Source organism: Melanerpes formicivorus, unplaced genomic scaffold, assembly GCF_026170545.1.
Source record: "Melanerpes formicivorus ecotype bairdi unplaced genomic scaffold, bMelFor1.0.p_v2 SCAF_9, whole genome shotgun sequence".
NCBI classification, from domain to species: Eukaryota; Metazoa; Chordata; class Aves; order Piciformes; family Picidae; genus Melanerpes; species Melanerpes formicivorus.
Genome location: NW_027142361.1, coordinates 15,020,828 through 15,039,904, shown reverse-complemented (window position 1 = coordinate 15,039,904; position 19,077 = coordinate 15,020,828).

Genomic DNA, 19,077 nt, shown 5'->3' with positions numbered 1-19,077 from the left:
CTAACTTCTGGAGGCAGTCAAAATGAGTATTTGAATTCTGCCCTAGCTCTTTCCTCTGCTGAGATACAGGGTTGTCCACACTGCTGCAAAATGCTTGATTTCGAGATTGATCGAAACTAATGAAACCATTGTTGGGGTAAAACCTTAGCGGAAAAGCCTTGCACAAATTCCATTTGCCATCTGATCTAAGTTCTGGGGACAGTTAAAATGATCCTTAGAATTCTGCCCTAACACTTTCCTCTGCTGAGATACAGGCTGGTCCACACTGCTGCAAAGCGCTTGATTTCCAGACTGATCGAAACTAATTAAAACATTTTTGGGGTAAAACCTAAAGGGAAAAGCCTAGCACCAAATTGCATTTGCCATCTGATCTAACTTCTGGAGAAAGTCAAAATGAGTATTTGAATTCTGCCCGGCCTCTTTCCTCTGCTGAGATACAGGGTGGTCCACACTGCTGCAAAGTGCTTGATTTCTAGATTGATTGAAATTAATGAAAACATTGTTGGGGTAAAACCTAAAGGGAAAAGCCTAGCACCAAATTGCATTTTCCATCTGATATAACTTCTGGAGGCAGTCTAAATGAGTATTCGAATTCTGCCCTGACACTTTCCTCTGCTGAGATACATGCTTTTATCTGCAGCTGCACACAGCACTTCTGAGTCAATTAGAACAGAAGCCAAACATTGTAGGGGTAAAAACTAAAGGGAAAAGCCTAGCACCAAATTGCATTTGCCATCTGATCTAACTTCCAGAGACATTCAAACTGAGTATTTGAATTCTGCCCTAGCTCTTTCCTCTGCTGACATACAGGGTGGTGCACACTGCTGCAAAATGCTTGATATCCAGACTGATTGAAACTAATGAAAACATTTTTGGGGTAAAATCTAAAGGGAAAAGCCTAGCACCAAATTGCATTTGCCATCTAATCTAACTTCTGGAGACAGTCAAAATGAGTATTTGAATTGTGCCCTAACACTTTCCTCTGGTGAGATGCATGCTTTACTCAGCAGCTGCACACAGCACTTCTGAAACAATTCGAACAGAAGCCAAACATTGTTGGGGAAAACCTAAAGGGAAAAGCCTAGCACCAAATTGCATTTGCCATTGGATCTAACTTCTGGAGACAGTCAAAATGATCCTTAGAATTCTGCCCTAGCTCTTTCCTCTGCTGAGATACAGCGTGGTCCACAGAGCTGCAAAATTCCTGATTTCGAGATTGATCGAAACTAAGGAAAACATTGTTGGGGTAAAACCTAAAGGGAAAAGCCTAGCACCAAATTGCATTTTCCATCAGGTCTAACTTCTGGAGTCAGTCAAAATGAGCATTGGAATTCTGCCCTAACACTTTCCTCTGCTGAGATACATGCTTTTATCTGCAGCTGCATACAGCAATTCTGAGACAATTCAAAAAGAAGCCAAACATTATTGTGGTAAAACCTAAAGGGAAAAGCCTAGCACCAAATTGCATTTGCCATCTGATCTAACTTCTGCAGGCAGTCAAAATGAGTATTTGAATTCTGCACTACCTCTTTCCTCTGCTGAGATACAGGGTGGTCCACACTGCTGGAAAATGCTTGATTTCGAGATTGATCGAAACTAACGAAAACATTGTTGGGGTAAAACCTAAAGGGAAAAGCCTAGCACCAAATTGCATTTGCCATCTGATCTAACTTCTGCAGGCAGTCAAAATGAGTATTTGAATTCTGCACTACCTCTTTCCTCTGCTGAGATACAGGGTGGTCCACACTGCTGGAAAATGCTTGATTTTGAGATTGATCGAAACTAACGAAAACATTGTTGGGGTAAAACCTAAAGGGAAAAGCCTAGCACCAAATTGCATTTGCCATCTGATCTAACTTTTGGTGACAGTCAAAATGATCCTTAGAATTCTGCCCTGCCTCTTTCCTCTGGTGAATTACAGGGTGGTCCACACTGCTGCAAAATGCTTGATTTCGAGATTGATCGAAACTAATGAAAACATTCTTGGGGTAAAACCTAAAGGGAAAAGCCTAGCACCAAATTGTATTTGCCATCTGATCTAACTTCTGGAGACAGTCAAAATGATCCTTAGATTTCTGCCCTAGCTCTTTCCTCTGCTGAGATACAGGGTGGTCCACACTGCTGCAAAATGCTTGATTTCAAGAATGATCAAAACTAATGAAAACATTGTTGGGGTAAAACCTAAAGGGAAAAGCCTAGCACCAAATTGCATTTGCCTTCTGATCTAATGTCTGGAGACAGTCAAAATGAGTAATTGAATTCTGCCCTAACACGTTCCTCTGCTGAGATACATGCTTTACTCTGCAGCTGCATACAGCATTTCTGAGACAATTCGAACAGAAGCCAAACATTGTTGGGGGAAAACTTAAAGGGAAAAGCCTAGCACCAAATTGCATTTTCCATCTGATCTAACTTCTGGAGACAGGGAAAATGAGTATTTGAATTCTGCCCTACCTCTTTCCTCTGCTGACATACAGGGTGGTGCACACTGCTGCAAAATGCTTGATTTCGAGATTGATCGAAACTGATGAAAACGTTGTTGGGGTAAAACCTTAACGGAAAAGCCTAGCACCAAATTGCATTTGCCATCTGATCTATCTTTTGGTGGCAGTCAAAAGGATCCTTAGAATACTGCCCTAGCTCTTTCCTCTGCTGAGAGACATGATTTACTCTGCAGCTGCATACAGCACTTCTGAGACAATTCGAACAGAAGCAAAACATTGTTGGGGAAAACCTAAAGGGAAAAGCCTAGCCCAAAATTGCATTTGCCATCAGATCTAACTTCTGCAGGCAGTCAAAATGATCCTTAGAATTCTGCCCTATCTCTTTCCTCTGCTGACATACAGTGTGGTCCACACTGCTGCAAAATGCTTCATTTCGAGATTGATTGAAACTAATGAAAACATTGTTGGGGTAAAACCTAAAGGGAAAAGCCTAGCACCAAATTGCATTTGCCATCTGATCTAACTTCTGGAGGCAGTCTAAATGAGTATTGGAATTCTCCCCTAACACTTTCCTCTGCTGAGATACATGCTTTTATCTGCAGCTGCATACAGCACTTCTGAGACAATTCGAGCAGAAGCCCAACATTGTAGGGGTAAAAACTAAAGGGAAAAGCCTAGCACCAAATTGCATTTGCCATCTGATCTAACTTCTGGAGGCAGTCAAAATGATCCTTAGAATTCTGCCCTAACACTTTCCTCTGCTGAGATACATGCTTTACTGTGCAGCTGCATACAGGAATTCTGAGACAATTCGAACAGAAGCAAAACAGTGTTGGGGTAAAACCTAATGGGAAAAGCCTAGCACCAAATTCCATTTGCCATCTGATCTAACATTTGGAGACACTGAAAATGATTCTTTGAATTCTGTCCTACCTCTTTCGTCTGCTGAGATACAGGGTGGTGCACACTGCTGCAAAATGCTTGATTTCGAGATTGATCGAAACTAATTAAAACATTGTTGGGGTAAATCTAAAGGAAAAGTCCTATCACCAAATTGCATTTGCCATCTGATCCAACTTCTGGAGACAGTCAAAATGATCCTTAGAATTCTGCCCTAACACTTTCCTCTGATGAGATACATGCTTTGCTGTGCAGCTGCATACCGCAATTCTGAGACAATTCGAACAGAAGCAAAGCATTGTTGGGGTAAAACCTAAAGGGAAAAGCCTAGCACCAAATTGCATTTGCCATCAGATCTAACTTCTGGAGACAGTCAAAATGAATATTTGAATTCTGCCCTAACACTTTCTTCTGCTGAGATACAGGGTGGTCCACACTGCTGCAAAATGCTTGATTTCTAGATTGATTGAAATTAATGAAAACATTGTTGGGGTAAAACCTAAAGGGAAAAGCCTAGCACCAAATTGCATTTTCCATCTGATATAACTTCTGGAGGCAGTCTAAATGAGTATTCGAATTCTGCCCTGACACTTTCCTCTGCTGAGATACATGCTTTTATCTGCAGCTGCACACAGCACTTCTGAGTCAATTAGAACAGAAGCCAAACATTGTTGGGGTAAAAACTAAAGGGAAAAGCCTAGCAACAAATTCCATTTGCCACCTGATCTAACTTCTGGAGGCAGTCAAAATGATCCTTAGAATTCTGCCCTAACACTTTCCTCTGCTGAGATACATGCTTTACTGTGCAGCTGCATACAGCAATTCTGAGACAATTCGAACAGAAGCAAAACATTTTTGGGTAAAACCTAATGGGAAAAGCCTAGCACCAAATTCCATTTGCCATCTGATCTAACATTTGGAGACACTGAAAATGATCCTTTGAATTCTGTCCTACCTCTTTCCACTGCTGAGATACAGGCTGGTCCACACTGCTGCAAAATGCTTGATTTCGAGATTGATCGAAACTAATAGAATAGAATAGAATAGAATAGAATAGAATAGAATAGAATAGAATAGAATAGAATAGAATAAACCAGGTTGGAAGAGACCTTCAAGATCATCACGTCCAACCTATCACCCAACACCACCTAATCAACTAACCCATGTAACCAAGCACCCTGAAGGTCCGGGTCACACTTATTGGGTAATGCAAGAGAATGGTGAAATTCAGTGTATTCCACAAAGAAATTTAACTTTAGCTGAAAGAGGTTAATTTTGAACTGTTGTACAGCTACATCGCGTCCAAAGGAAGAATCAACGAGGAATCTACGGTGCACGAACCCTGAGATCCCTGAGAGCCCTGAGTCAACTAAGAGACCCTGAGAATCCCTGTTTCCCTTTTCTTCGCTTCGTCGGCGAAGAAATGAACTGTTTTCCATTTTTCTCATTTTCTGATTTTCTTGGACTTTTGAATCATCTACATCTGAGCATAGCCGGAATGGACTATGAACTTTACTCACGAACTGTAAATATCGTTTTGGATTGGATGGACAGTATGAACGGCCAATGAAATTGTTTAGAAGGGGTGGACTGTGACCGTTTGAGGCTGTGCCTTTAAGAAAGGGAATATGGTGGACGGAAGTTGGTAAACGGAAAGAATAATCTAAACTAATTTCATTGGTGAAGTGGGAGGAAGCAGCTTCTGAACTATGAGTGAACTGGGCACTCCAGCACTTTTATCTTCAGTCTTGCTTCCACCTCTTCTTTGGGCAGCAGCTCTCTCTGTGCTGGGCTTTCGCCAAGACTTCGGCCTTGAAACCGATAAGATAGGAGGCCTGTATTAACTGCTTTCCAATTAACACAAAACTGCTTTTAACTTCTTTCTTTCTCTTTCTCCCTCTTTTCCGAACTACTCTGGGGAAAGGGGGGGGGAGAGAGGGGACAGCGGAGGTGGGGAACCCCTCGGCAAGGGGGGTTACTCTCATTTTTGTGTTACTCTGTTGTATATCTTTGTATATATTGTAGATATTGTAAATTTGTAAATATTCCCCTGCATATCCTTCATTGCTTTGTAAATATAAAGCTTCACTGCTTTGCTAATTCAGCTTGTGAGTTTTTTTTCCTTTCCCTTCAATTTTTTTCTTTCCCTTTACCTTACAAGGGGGAAGGGAGGAGGCTTCTTGGCCTTACCCTTCCAACCCACGACACCTCCCTGCTGGCACCTGAGCAGAACCACTGTTAAAGGCAGCCAAGGAGCCCCACTAGTACAAATGGCAGTGGACTGATGGCAACACCAGCGATGACACAACAGAGGGAAAGTCTCCAGAGAGAGAAGTAAAGCAGGTGTCATTATTTCCTGTCCTGGCAGGTTACAAAGATTTAACTTTATTAATTTTTAAACCAATTTAGTTAATCTGGTGCAAATCCTTGTGTGAACACATTAAGAGCTGTCTTGAGATAGACCAAAATGATGGAAACTTGCCTTGCAGAGATTTAAGGAGCTTAGACTATTTAGTTTATCCCACAGAAGATGAAGAGGTGGCTTTATTATTTTCTGCAAGTGCATATGTGAAAGAGAGCTACCAGACAGCTTTATAATGCAACAGGAAAAGAAGAATTACTTTCTGGTGAGGGAGAGCTGAAGCAAAATACATAGTACACATCAGGTCCACACTCCTGCAAGAAAAGAATGAACTAGAGGAATAAATTCCTGGGGAATGGAAGGACTTGATGGACAGGTATCAGGAAGTCTCAAGGGCACCAACCTCAGCCCCAGAGGTAAGTTAGGTACTTAAGAGGATTACTTCACTGAGCAGACTATGTAAAATTCACATTAGATGTGTCTGTTAAGTGGACAAGGACTTGCTTCCACCTGCTTCACTGATTATTTAAACCAAATGACCCTCAAGATAAGAGTGGGTTTTTAAAGCTGTCCCACTTGTACCTGTATCTAGTAGACTTGCAGCCTTTGGCTTTCAGCAGCTGAAATGAAAAGGGTCATTTTTGGTTCCACAGTGGCCGATGAAAGAGGGTAGGAGCATTAAAGATAAGTTCTTTCATCTTAGAGCATAAATGAAGAGCAGTGAAAGTGGGTGAAAAACGAGTTCTAGGGGACCTGAGGTTGCAGTAGTGAAATTCATCCAGAAATAGGATGTCTTCATAATTTGAACCTTTCTCCAGTATTTCTATGGATGTTTCCTTAAACACATCCAGTCCCCAGTATATCTGAAGAATGTACTTCCTTCTTCTCAGAAATACTGTAGGACAATCAGAAAATTACTGGCAGGAATATATCTTGCCTTGGAACTGTGGTCTTCCAGGTTCTTCTGCCAGTGCCAGAGAAGGCAAAGGGGTTGCTCACCATCCCATCTTCAGACTGGCCACAGATATTTCTTGTGCTAAGTGAGAAAGCATGGTGTGATGTTGAGGATTGTTTTGAGCAAGAGGGGCTGTGGTGGGTTAACACCTTTTTCTGAAAACAAAAGAAGAAAGCAGGGTGGAGGGCTTGCGGGTACTTTACACTCCCTGAAGGGCGTCTCCCCCCTGGGAAAGCTGAGTCTGTTCCACTCCCCCCTCCCTGCCCAGCAAGGGTATAAAAAGCAGGACCTCATAGCTGTTGGGTCTCCTTTTTGGCTCCTGCCTCTGCTGGATGAGAGCTACTGCAGCTGCTCCCCTGATCCTCAGCCACGTGGCCGGACCTGATCCTTCTCCCTGCTGCCTCTGCGCCTCTTCAGAGACAGACTGGTTTTGTATTATTTTTTTTCTATTCCCCTCCCATCCATTCTTGTTCCTTGCCCTTGTGAACCTTATTCCCTGTTATTGCTATATATATATATATTTGAAGAAAAAAAAATTACTTGCCTCTCTACTTCCAAGCTGACTCCAGATTGCTGATTAGTGGATTTGCTCCTTACCTTTTTTTTCCCTCCTCTCCCTGTTTGGAGGGAGGAGGTGGGGGGGGGAAGTGGGGAAGAGATTCTCAGCCTTTTCCCCATTTGAGCTTTTAACTCTCAGTTAAGGCTCAAACCACTACAATTTTTGGCGCCTCCAACGTGGGGCTTGGAAATTGATCTTGTATTGGGAAAGCAATACCTTTTTTTTTTTTCTGAAAAAGGAGCTTGAAGTAGAAATGGCAATTTTAAAGAACCTGATGGTCCAAGCCTTTTCATGGGCTTTTGGCTGGATCTTTTGGACCCACATCTACAAATTAATAACTTACCACGTGGTGTGGTTAATGATAGAGATGCTGATCAAGTGGATAAAAACTTTACCAATTAAGTTAGGCATGTATCTCTTGAATTCATTGAATTTCACTGTCAGTGGTAACTTTTCTAACATAGGAAACTTTCCTGAAGCAAGTTATGAAACCAATGGTGTAGATAAAAGTGCCTGTGATGGAAAATTGCTCTACGTTGCAATATGCTCCATATGCCTAAATGTAATCCTTATAGTGGCATTTGCTGGGACCGTGTTGGGTGGAGGACTAGCTAAGCCATTAAGAGCTGTTTGGAGGGTGATAACACACTCCTTTGTGCTCTTTAATGACTGGGGGCGTGTCTGCTGTGGGCATTGTAAGCACTCTGTAGACACAAAGAGGGAGGGGTCAGGTTGTAATGACTGTGCCAGCTCTCAGCCTGAGCCCCAGGCACAAGGGTTTGCCTCACCACCAGCAGTCCCACAGTTGACCCCTGATGCTCCTGCCAATGCAGTCTCTCTAGCACCGGTCACCACACGCAGGAAAAGAAATCAAAAATCATCGCCAAGCACGGATGGTGAGGAAGGAACCTCAGCAGGCCCCAGCAGCTCACAGAACCCAGCGGTGGATGAAGATGATTCAGACCAGGAAATAACTGTTACATCGCTGCCCAGAAAGGAACTAAGGCAAACTCGTCTGGACTACGCCAGGAAAGAGGGTGAGCCAATACTAAGCTGGGCCCTGAGACGCTGGGACGAGGGGGTGGACACAGTGGACCTGGATAAGAGGGAGGCAAAGCTTTTAGGCTCCCTGACTCGTGATGCTGGTCTGAACAAGGAGTTAGCCAAACTTGATGGAATACACACTCTCTGGGCCCGGATTCTGAACGCCATCAAGAGCCGGTACCACTCAAGAGATGACCTGCCCTGGGCCCCAGTTAGATGGACAACTATGGAACAGGGCATTCGGTATCTGAGGCAGATGGCCGTGATGGAAATAATTTATGGGGATGGCCAGCTCCCTTCGGACCCAGATGAGGTGCCCATGAGACGGCCCTTCGTAAAGAAACTCACCCAGGGTGCTCCTCAGAAATATGCTCACACATTAGGAGGGATACTCTTGACTGGACAGGATGGAAGTCCTAAAACTGTCTGTGAGTTTGCCAATGATTTAAGGGAATATGAGGACAGCGTAAATCAGAAACCCCTGATCTCAGCCATAGAAACTATGGCTAAAGACATTGTCAAAGAGATCAAGACCTCCATGTCTGAACTGAAAAAGGGGAGCGATGCCTCCTTTTCCCCTTCTCCTTCAGAATGGGTCCAGGTTTCAGCAATCAGGAACAGGCGACCTTCCCCTAGGAGATCACCCCAAGCCAATCGGGGAATGTCAAGGGGGTCTCTGTGGAGGTTCCTCTGTGACCATGGAGAGGACATGGACACCTGGCATGGCCAACCCACCTCTGCCCTCTGGAACAGGGTGCGGGAACTGCAAGGTGGGCACCACGGGGATAACTCATCCAGGAGAAGGGCTGCCCCAGTTTCCTGGAGTGGTCCCTCTCGCTCAAGAGACCCTTCCCCTAGTAACACAGGACCGTGTGACAAGTGTGGACATTGCCGCCAGCATTAGAGGTGCCCTACCTCCAGCCAGGTGGAGGCCAGGGATAACAGAGTATACTGGGATGTGTACGTGAAATGGCCTGGCACTTCAGAAGCCCTGAAGTACCGAGCTCTGGTGGACACAGGGGCCCAATGCACCCTGATACCATCGGGGTACAAAGGGGCTGAGTCCATAAGCATTCAAGGAGTCACAGGAGGCTCACAAGACTTGACTGTACTGCAAGCTGAGATAAGCCTGACCGGGAATGAATGGGGAAAGCACGACATAGTGACTGGTCCAGATGCACCTTGCATTCTTGGCATTGACTTTCTGCGGGAGGGATGCTTCAAGGACCCTAGGGGGCACAAGTGGGCGTTTGGGGTGGCAGCTGTGGAGACTGCAGGCAAAGAACAGCTGTCCACCATGCCCGAGCTTTCAGATGACCCCTGCGTAGTGGGCAGCCATAAGGTGCAGGATTTGAAGTTACCTATTGCCTCTCGCATAGTACATCGCAGGCAATACAGGACCAACAGAGACTCTCTGCACCCCATACACCAACTGATTCGACGACTGGAGAGCCAGAGCGTGATCAGCAAGGCTCACTCCCCTTTCAACAGCCCGATATGGCCAGTGCGGAAGGCGAATGGGGAATGGAGACTGACCGTGGACTACCGTGGCCTGAATGAAGTGACTCCTCCGATCAGCGCTGCCGTGCCAGACATGCTGGAGCTCCAGTACGAGCTGGAATCGAAGGCGGCCAAGTGGTATGCCACAATTGACATTGCTAATGCCTTTTTCTCCATTCCCATTGCAGAAGAATGCCGGCCACAGTTTGCTTTCACCTGGAGGGGAGTACAGTATCAATGGAATCGGTTGCCTCAGGGCTGGGTCCATAGCTCAACCATCTGCCATGAGGTGATCCAGACTGCCTTGGAGAAAGGTGGAGCTCCTGAGCATCTGCAGTTCATTGATGACATCATTGTATGGGGTGAGACAGCAGAGGAAGTTTACCAGAAGGGTAAGAGGATAATTGACATCCTGCTGGAGGCTGGCTTTGCCATCAAGAGAAGCAAGGTGAAAGGGCCTGCCAGGGAGATCCAGTTCCTGGGTGTTCAATGGCAGGATGGCCGTCGCCACATCCCTCAGGAGGTGGTGAACAGGGTAGCCACTATGGTGCAGCCCACGAACAAGAAAGAGACACAGTCATTTTTGGGGCTTGTGGGCTTCTGGAAAATGCACATTCCCGGGTACAGTCAAATTGTGAAGCCTCTCTTCCATGTAACAAGGAAGAAAAATGATTTTGTGTGGGGACCTGAGCAGCAGGTGGCGTTTGACCAGATCAAACGAGAGGTGGTCCATGCTATGGCTCTGGGACCTGTTCGAACTGGGCCAGAGATCAAGAATGTGCTGTACACTGCGGCTGGTGAGAATGGTCCTACATGGAGCTTGTGGCAGAAGGCTCCTGGTGAAACCAGGGGCAGGCCCCTAGGTTTCTGGAGTAAGGGGTACAAAGGCTCTGAGGCCAACTACACCGCGACAGAGAAGGAAATCCTAGCTGCCTATGAGGGCGTCCAGGCTGCCTCTGAGGTAATTGGGACTGAGTCACCTCTATTTCTAGCTCCGAGACTTCCAGTCCTGACCTGGATGTTCAAAGGGAGAGGCTCAACCCCACATCATGCCACAGATGCTACCTGGAGTAAGTGGATGGCCCTGATAACTCAGCGAGCTCGGATGGGGAACTTCGAACACCCTGGCATAGTGGAAGTGATCACCAACTGGCCAGAGGGTGCTGACTTTGGAATGCCACCAGAGCAGACAGTGACCCGTGCTGAGGAGGCTCCCCCATATAACGATCTCCCTGACAACGAGAAGGGCTATGCTCTATTTACAGATGGGTCCTGCCGGCTTGCAGGAAGCAAGTGGAGATGGAAGGCAGCTGTCTGGAGCCCAACAAGGCAAGTGGCAGAAGCAAGGGATGGAGAAGGTGAATCCAGTCAGTACGCAGAGGTAAAAGCTGTCCAGCTGGCCCTGGATATAGCAGAACGAGAGAACTGGCCAGTGCTGTACCTCTACACTGACTCCTGGATGGTAGCCAACGCCTTGTGGGGGTGGCTGAAGGAATGGAGGAGGAACGGGTGGCAGAAAAAAGGGAAGCCTGTTTGGCCCGCTGACCTGTGGCAAGACATCGCCGCCCGCCTGGACAGGCTGCCAACCAAGGTACGGCACATCGATGCACACATCCCCAAGAGCAGAGCCACAGAGGAGCACAAGCACAACCACCAAGCAGACCTGGCTGCTAAGATCTCCCAAATAGTTTCATAGTTTCATAGTTTCATAGTTTCATTCAGGGTTGGAAGGGACCACAAGGATCATCTAGTTCCAACCCCCCTGCCATGGGCAGGGACACCCCACACTAGATCAGGCTGGACAGAGCCTCATCCAGCCTGCTCTTAAACACCCCCAGGGACGGGGCCTCGACCACCTCCCTGGACAACCCATTCCAGGGTTTCACCACTCTCATGGTGAAGAACCTCCTCCTCACATCTAGCCTGAATCTCCCCACCTCCAGCTTCATTCCATTCCCCCTAGTCCTAGCACTACCTGATATCCTGAGAAGTCCTTCCCCAGCCTTCCTGTAGGCCCCCTTCAGATACTGGAAGGCGACAATTAGGTCTCCTCGGAGCCTTCTCTTCTGCAGACTGTACAGCCCCAACTCCCTCAGTCTGTCCTCATAGGAGAGGTGCTCCAGCCCTCTGATCATCCTCGTGGCCCTTCTCTGGACACGTTCCAGCACCTCCACATCCCTCTTGTAATAGGGGCTCCAGAACTGGACACAGTACTCCAGGTGGGGTCTCACCAGGGCTGAGTAGAGGGGGAGGATCACCTCCCTCGACCTGCTAGCCACACTTCTCCTGATGCAGCCCAGGATCTGATTGGCTTTGTGGGCTGCAAGTGCACATTGAGAGCTCATGTTGAGCTTTTTGTCCACCAGCACCCCCAAGTCTCTCTCCTCAGGGCTACCCTCCAGCCAGTCACTGCCCAGCCTGTATTTGTGCCTGGGATTGCCTCGACCCAGATGCAGGACCCTGCACTTGCTCTTATTGAACTTCATGAGGTTGGCCTGTGCCCACCTCTCCAGCCTGTCAAGGTCCCTCTGGATGGCCTCCCTTCCCTCCAGCGTGTCTGCTGCACCACACAGCTTGGTGTCATCAGCAAACTTGCTGAGGGTGCACTCAATGCCATTGAGGGTGCACTCAATGTCAATAGACTTGGACTGGGAACACAAGGGTGAGCTGTTCTTAGCTCGCTGGGCCCATGACACTTCTGGCCACCAAGGGAGAGATGCCACATACCGGTGGGCTCGGGACAGAGCTGTGGACATCTCTATGGAGGCCATCTCACAGGTCATCCATGAGTGTGACATCTGTGCTGCCATCAAGCAGGCCAAGCGCATGAAGCCTCTGTGGTATGGGGGGAGATGGTCGAAATATAAATATGGAGAGGCCTGGCAGGTAGACTACATCACCCTTCCTCGGTCTCACAGTGGCAAGCAGTACGTACTGACCATGGTGGAGGCAAGTACAGGGTGGCTGGAGACCTATCCAGTTCCTCATGCCACTGCTCGCAACACCATCCTGGGCCTAGAGAGACATATCCTGTGGAGACACGGCACCCCTGGGAGGATTGAATCAGACAATGGAACCCACTTCAGGAACCATCTCATAAGGGACTGGGCAAAGGAACATGGGATTGAGTGGATTTACCACATCCCATACCATGCACCAGCTGCAGGGAAGGTCGAGCGATACAATGGCTTGCTAAAGACCACCCTAAAAGCCATGGGGGGTGGAACCTTCAGGAACTGGGAAAAGCACCTAGCTCAAGCCACTTGGTTAGTGAACAGCAGAGGATCTGTGAACCGAGCTGGTCCTGCCCAGTCCGACCTGCTGCAAACAGTGGATGGAGATGGAGTTCCTGTGATTGCTGAGAAGAACCTGCTGGGGAAGTCAGTGTGGGTTTTTCCTGCTGCTGGTGGGGGCAAACCAACCCGAGGGGTGGTCTCGGCTGAGGGGCCTGGTCACACGTACTGGGTTATGTTAGAAACTGGGGACATTCAGTGTATCCCACAGCAGAACGTGACTCTGGCTGAGAGAGGATGAACTCAGAGGAGGCAACACTCATCAATGTAATTATGTGAATAGTTATAAGTTGTTCTAAGTTTCTCCATCCTAGTTTAATACCAGCCCAGCATCCAGGACCCAACGTACCCACTGCCCACCAACCCAAAGAGCATCATCTCACCTGTACCCGTTCCTGATGTCCCTACAGCAACGGACTGTTCCCTATGTCCATACAGCAACAGACTGTTCCTGACCTTTTCCTTTCCCTTTCAAAGACAGACTGATTCCTGATTCTTCTCCACATGCCTGCCCAGTTCAAGCACCACCTACAGTGACCATCAGCAGAGAGAGAGACTGCCCTGGGAGAGAGCAAGCCGGGATAGCAAGAGACTTGCACCAAGGATTCAAATACCATGTGTCAAAATCACATGAAGGGGCTGTGGCAGGAGAGAGGAAGTGGAACAGAGGGGTGGATTGTGGTGGGTTAACACCTTTTTCTGAAAACAAAAGAAGAAAGCAGGGTGGAGGGCTTGCGGGTACTTTACACTCCCTGAAGGGCGTCTCCCCCCTGGGAAAGCTGAGTCTGTTCCACTCCCCCCTCCCTGCCCAGCAAGGGTATAAAAAGCAGGACCTCATAGCTGTTGGGTCTCCTTTTTGGCTCCTGCCTCTGCTGGATGAGAGCTACTGCAGCTGCTCCCCTGATCCTCAGCCACGTGGCCGGACCTGATCCTTCTCCCTGCTGCCTCTGCGCCTCTTCAGAGACAGACTGGTTTTGTATTATTTTTTTTCGATTCCCCTCCCATCCATTCTTGTTCCTTGCCCTTGTGAACCTTATTCCCTGTTATTGCTATATATATATATATTTGAAGAAAAAAAAATTACTTGCCTCTCTACTTCCAAGCTGACTCCAGATTGCTGATTAGTGGATTTGCTCCTTACCTTTTTTTTCCCTCCTCTCCCTGTTTGGAGGGAGGAGGTGGGGGGGGAAGTGGGGAAGAGATTCTCAGCCTTTTCCCCATTTGAGCTTTTAACTCTCAGTTAAGGCTCAAACCACTACAGGGGCCTTGGGTCCCAGGAACGCCTGTGCAATTCAGGCCTTGAAGAATTCTCTGTTGATAATATAGTGGCGCCGTAAGAGATGTGAGAAAGTGCTGATTGCTTGGTATGCTAAAGTCCAGCTGCCCCTGAGATGGGAGGCAAGCAAGATAAGGAGGAGGCGAGATCTGGGGAAGAGAGCAATTAGGCCGGATAGAAGAATTCCACAGAGTTGTGAAAACAATGATGTAACCTTTTAGAGAGCAACCAATAGTATGTTGCCAAGTGGGCATAATTATAGCAAACTGTATATAAGATGTGTCTGATGCTCAATAAAGTTGGATTCCGCTGATCAAATTGGTCGAATAGCGGCCCCTTCTTGCCGCAAATGGCGCTCGAACACGGGACCCTAATGAAGACAAAGGTTTAGGGTCTAAGAAGTTCTTCGGGACTTGGGAGATTCGGAGTAAGCCGGAGGCAAGAAGAAGGCCGGCCCGGGATAGCAGTACCGGAGGCTGCAAGAAAAGGGAAGACAGCCTTGAAGCCGAAGACGCTGTAGAGCCGGGAACTGCTTAAATGAGGACTGTGCGCACAGGTATTAAAGTTTAAATACGGATATGGATAGGCAGGCAGCGTATGATTTATTTATATGCTTTTTAGAAAAGCGAGAGTGTAAGTTAAATTTTAAAAAGGAGTTGGTGCCGCTGTTAAGCTATGCAGAAGAGTTAGGATATTTTAAGGATCCAAATGAGGTGTTTGAAAGATTGCAGTGGAAAAAGTTTGGACAAGACTTGTGGCTGCGTGGGTTAGATGATGAAAAACGAGCAAAGGAGTGTGGAAAATGGTGGAAGATGGTTATGACAGCACTGGATCAGCATCATGCTGAGCAAATGGCAGCTTATCAAGCCAGGGTACGATTAGATTATACGGACCCAAATGGAGCAAGTGTTACACATGCTGGGTTGCCTTTGTCAGAAGAGGTTCAGGATTATTTAAGAAAGGAGAAGGCTGCGTGTGTAAAAGGGCTAGGTGGCAGAGTCGAATTACAATCTGTAACACAGGACTCTGGTGAGGAGCCTTCCCCGTCTCTTTTAGCTGAGCAAATTGTACAGGAGAAGAAAGTAGGTGAGGGAGAGGAGACAAACAGGGCGGTAGATCCTGGAGGTGGTGTTAAAGATCATGCAAGAAAGCACGCAGAGTATTGGCGAAAGGTTGCAGAACACTTAAATGCCGAAGGAGATCAGGAAGGGTTTAGCCGGCTGGCTGCTTCACATCAAGCTTTTCCAGTAATGTATACACAGGTCCCTGGGGAGCAAAATGTTGTTCAGGCTGATGTAACCCAATTGCCATGGAAATTGTTATCTCAATTAAGACAGACTGCGAGTCAGTTTGGGATTCAATCTGAACCAGCTAGACAGATGATTGATTTTATTTATATGAACTATAATATGTTGCCTAGAGATTCTTATAAGGTTATGAACCTGATCCTAACAGCATCTCAATTTATGACATTTTTGAATGAGTGGGAACACCTAGCTAGACAATCAGCTGGAGTACAAAGACAGCAAAACAATCCATTATTTGGTGTAACAGTAGATCAGTTGTGTGGAACGGGACAGTATGAAAGACCAGAGTTACAGGCACTTTTACAGCCGCCTGTTTTGCAAGCCTCAGCCCAGATAGTAAGGAGGGCTTTTGAAAAGCAGAAGGATGGAAATGCAAATCCTCACTATATGGGAATTAAGCAAGGTAGACAGGAACCTCTTGGTGAATTTGTAGCTAAGTTGCTTGCCGCACTTAGAGCAGCAAGCGTAGGAGAAGGTATCCGAGAGGCAATTTTAAGGCAGTGTTTAATGCAGAATGGGAACCAGCAGACGCAACAGCTTATTACATCAGCAGATCCTAGATGGACGGTAGCCGAATTGTTGCAGAGGGCTCAGGACTTGCCAAGCAATCCGATGGCCATGTTGACGGAGGTGATTGATAAGGGATTACAAAAACAGGCTGAGGTGTTGTCAATGACAATGACAAAACAGCTTGAGCATAGTCAACAGGTTATGGCAGCCTTAGTACCTTTGTGCACAAACTCGAAAGGGCAAGGCCGACCCTATAAGCAGTCATCAGACGAAATACAGTGTCATCGAAAAGCGTAAGGCGGAGATATCGTCTAAAGTAATGCCTGGACTTTTGGCCCATAGATCCGCTTTAGGGCATTTCCCTAGCGGAGATAGTTATTTTGATGAAGCTTGTTGGAGAGAATACAGGAACAAGTTGTGGGACTTGGTTATAGATGGTGATAAAACTGCTATAAAGCTGCAAAAGTCGTGGCGAGAATGCATGAACTGTGTTAAAACCTATGAACTGAAACAGCGAATGGCTGCTGCAGTTAGAGCAACTTTGTCAGGACGAGATGCAGCGCCAGGTGTATCTGAGTTGCAGCTGAAAGATGTGTCTGAGAACTATCGACCGATCGACCGGGGCCGCCCCCGATACATCTTGCGGTGACCACACCACGTTTACCAGCCGTCACCACTGCCGTTTGCACACAGCGGGGAAAAAGCCGGAAAAAGGCAGCTCAGTGTGTTCGACCCCTTTTTATCAACACCTTCCTCTGACATCGCCAGCGACGGCTCGGATTCGGAAGACAACACCGGCAGCGAGGAATTCAAACAGCGCCGACTTTGCTTTACAGCCCCTCTTAGAAAAAATGGAGCGCTTGGAGGCTCGCGGTTACAGCGTTCCTGCCACCGCACTCCTCCCGCGAGCCCTGCCGGCCCCCGCGGATACCGACGGCTCCGACCAAGGCGGTACCAGCTGACGCACCACCGACACCGACAGCACCGACAGTAGCAGCGGAGCAGCTGCCACGGCAGCAGCCCCCACCCCTTTCCCCCGCAGCGGCTTTAGCCGCACTACTCTGTTTTGATTTAAAGCAACAGTACTCATTTTGTCATTTCTGATTGTAGCGTCTTTCAGAGATTTGTTAATTAGAGTTTTGTTAAGTTTTTCTAATAAGCATAATGAATAAGTAAGCATTTGGTATTTATAAGTACTTAGTACATAGTAATTGCAGTAAGGTGTATGCACTTAGTTAAGAGTTCAAATTGTAAGATTTTCTTTTGGTTCCAACCTTCTTAGTTGTCTGCCTAGGCATTTCAAAGGAGCTCCATGTAATATAGTTAAGGAATGTATAAACAGGTTTTAATTTTGGAAAGTGTTTTTTAGTTAATGTAACAATTTTATTTCTTTTTAGACACTGATTTGATGGATTAATTTTAACATAGTTTTTTAAGGTTTTAAGGATTTTTTGGTATTAGCATAAGTTAAGGTTTGTAGTAAATAGGTATTAATCTTAACAACTATTCCTTCACTAATGTGCAGAAGAATCAAGACTAAGAGGAAACAGCATTTCCCATGAAGTCAAACATCGATCACAATAACTGTTATGATAATCAGGGGTCAAAAGCATCAATCAAAAAAATATTTTGTCCTGAATGCTGAATCTGAAAATAGGCAGTTTGGGCTGGTAAATACAGAAAACCTATTTTGTGGTGAGAAAAAGGATTTAAATCCCCATTGTGGTGGGTTTGGAAGGGTAAAGCCGAGAAGCCTCCTCCCTTCCCCCTTGTAAGGTAAAGGGAAAGAAACTTGAAGGGAAAGGAAAAAAAAAACTCACAAGCTGAATTAGCAAAGCAGTGGAGCTATATTTACAAAGCAATGTAGGGAATGCAGGGGAATATTTACAAATTTACAATATCTACAATATATACAAAGATATATAACAGAGTAACACAGAAATGAGAGTAACCCCCTCGGCAGAGAGGGGGTTCCCCACCTCCTCTTTCCCCTCTCTCCCCCCTTTCCCCAGATTAGGTTAGGAGAGAGAGAGAGAGCGAAAGAAAGAAGTTAAGAGCAGTTTTGTGTTAATTGGAAAGGAGTCAATACAGGCCTGGTATCTTATCGGCCTCAAGGCCAAAGCCTTGGCAGAAAGCCCAGCACAGAAAGCTGTTGCCTGAAGAAGAGGCGGAAGCAAGACTGATAGAAAAGTCCTGGAAATGTCCAGTTCACTCCCAGTTCAGAAGGTGCTTCCTCCCACTCGTCCAATGAAATTAGTTTAGACTATTCCTTCCGTTTACCAACTTCCGTCCACCATATTCCCTTTCTTAAGGGGGCAATGTCAACCGGCCACACCCATGGAAAATTATTGAAAGGGATTGGAGTAAGTGGGAAATAAAGACTAGAGAAATTTTACTTGGGAAGTATCAGGAATAATTAAAAGGATTAGTAAAAGGAAAAGTAAGAGACATAAGATTTTGAAGGAAGAGGAATTGAAATAACAAAAGCACAATGGGAAATGGTAAACAAACTAACCAAGGAAGTAGAGAAGAGACTCCAAATGGAATTTTGAAGTGGGTTAAGGAGTTAAAATCTGTAGGGCTCCTGAAGAATGTAACTGCTGCCGAGAAGAAAATACACCCGGCTGCTGGTTGCACCCCAGCAGGCCGAGGAGGCAGAGTTAACATATACTGGTGGAGCCTAATTTTGATCCTAACCCTATTTGTACATAAGGAGTTCAATTGAGATCAAAAACCACGTTCCCATGTGTGGATGAATTCTCTTTCAACATCAGTAATGATATACAGATTAAAAGGAGCTAAGATCATAACCCCATTAATCATATTGATGATAGCACCATTTGAAGTAAGGTCATGGGAACAAAACACTTATCTGCATCTATTGAAAGGGATAGTGAATAGTTATAATTTGACTGATTGTTGGATCT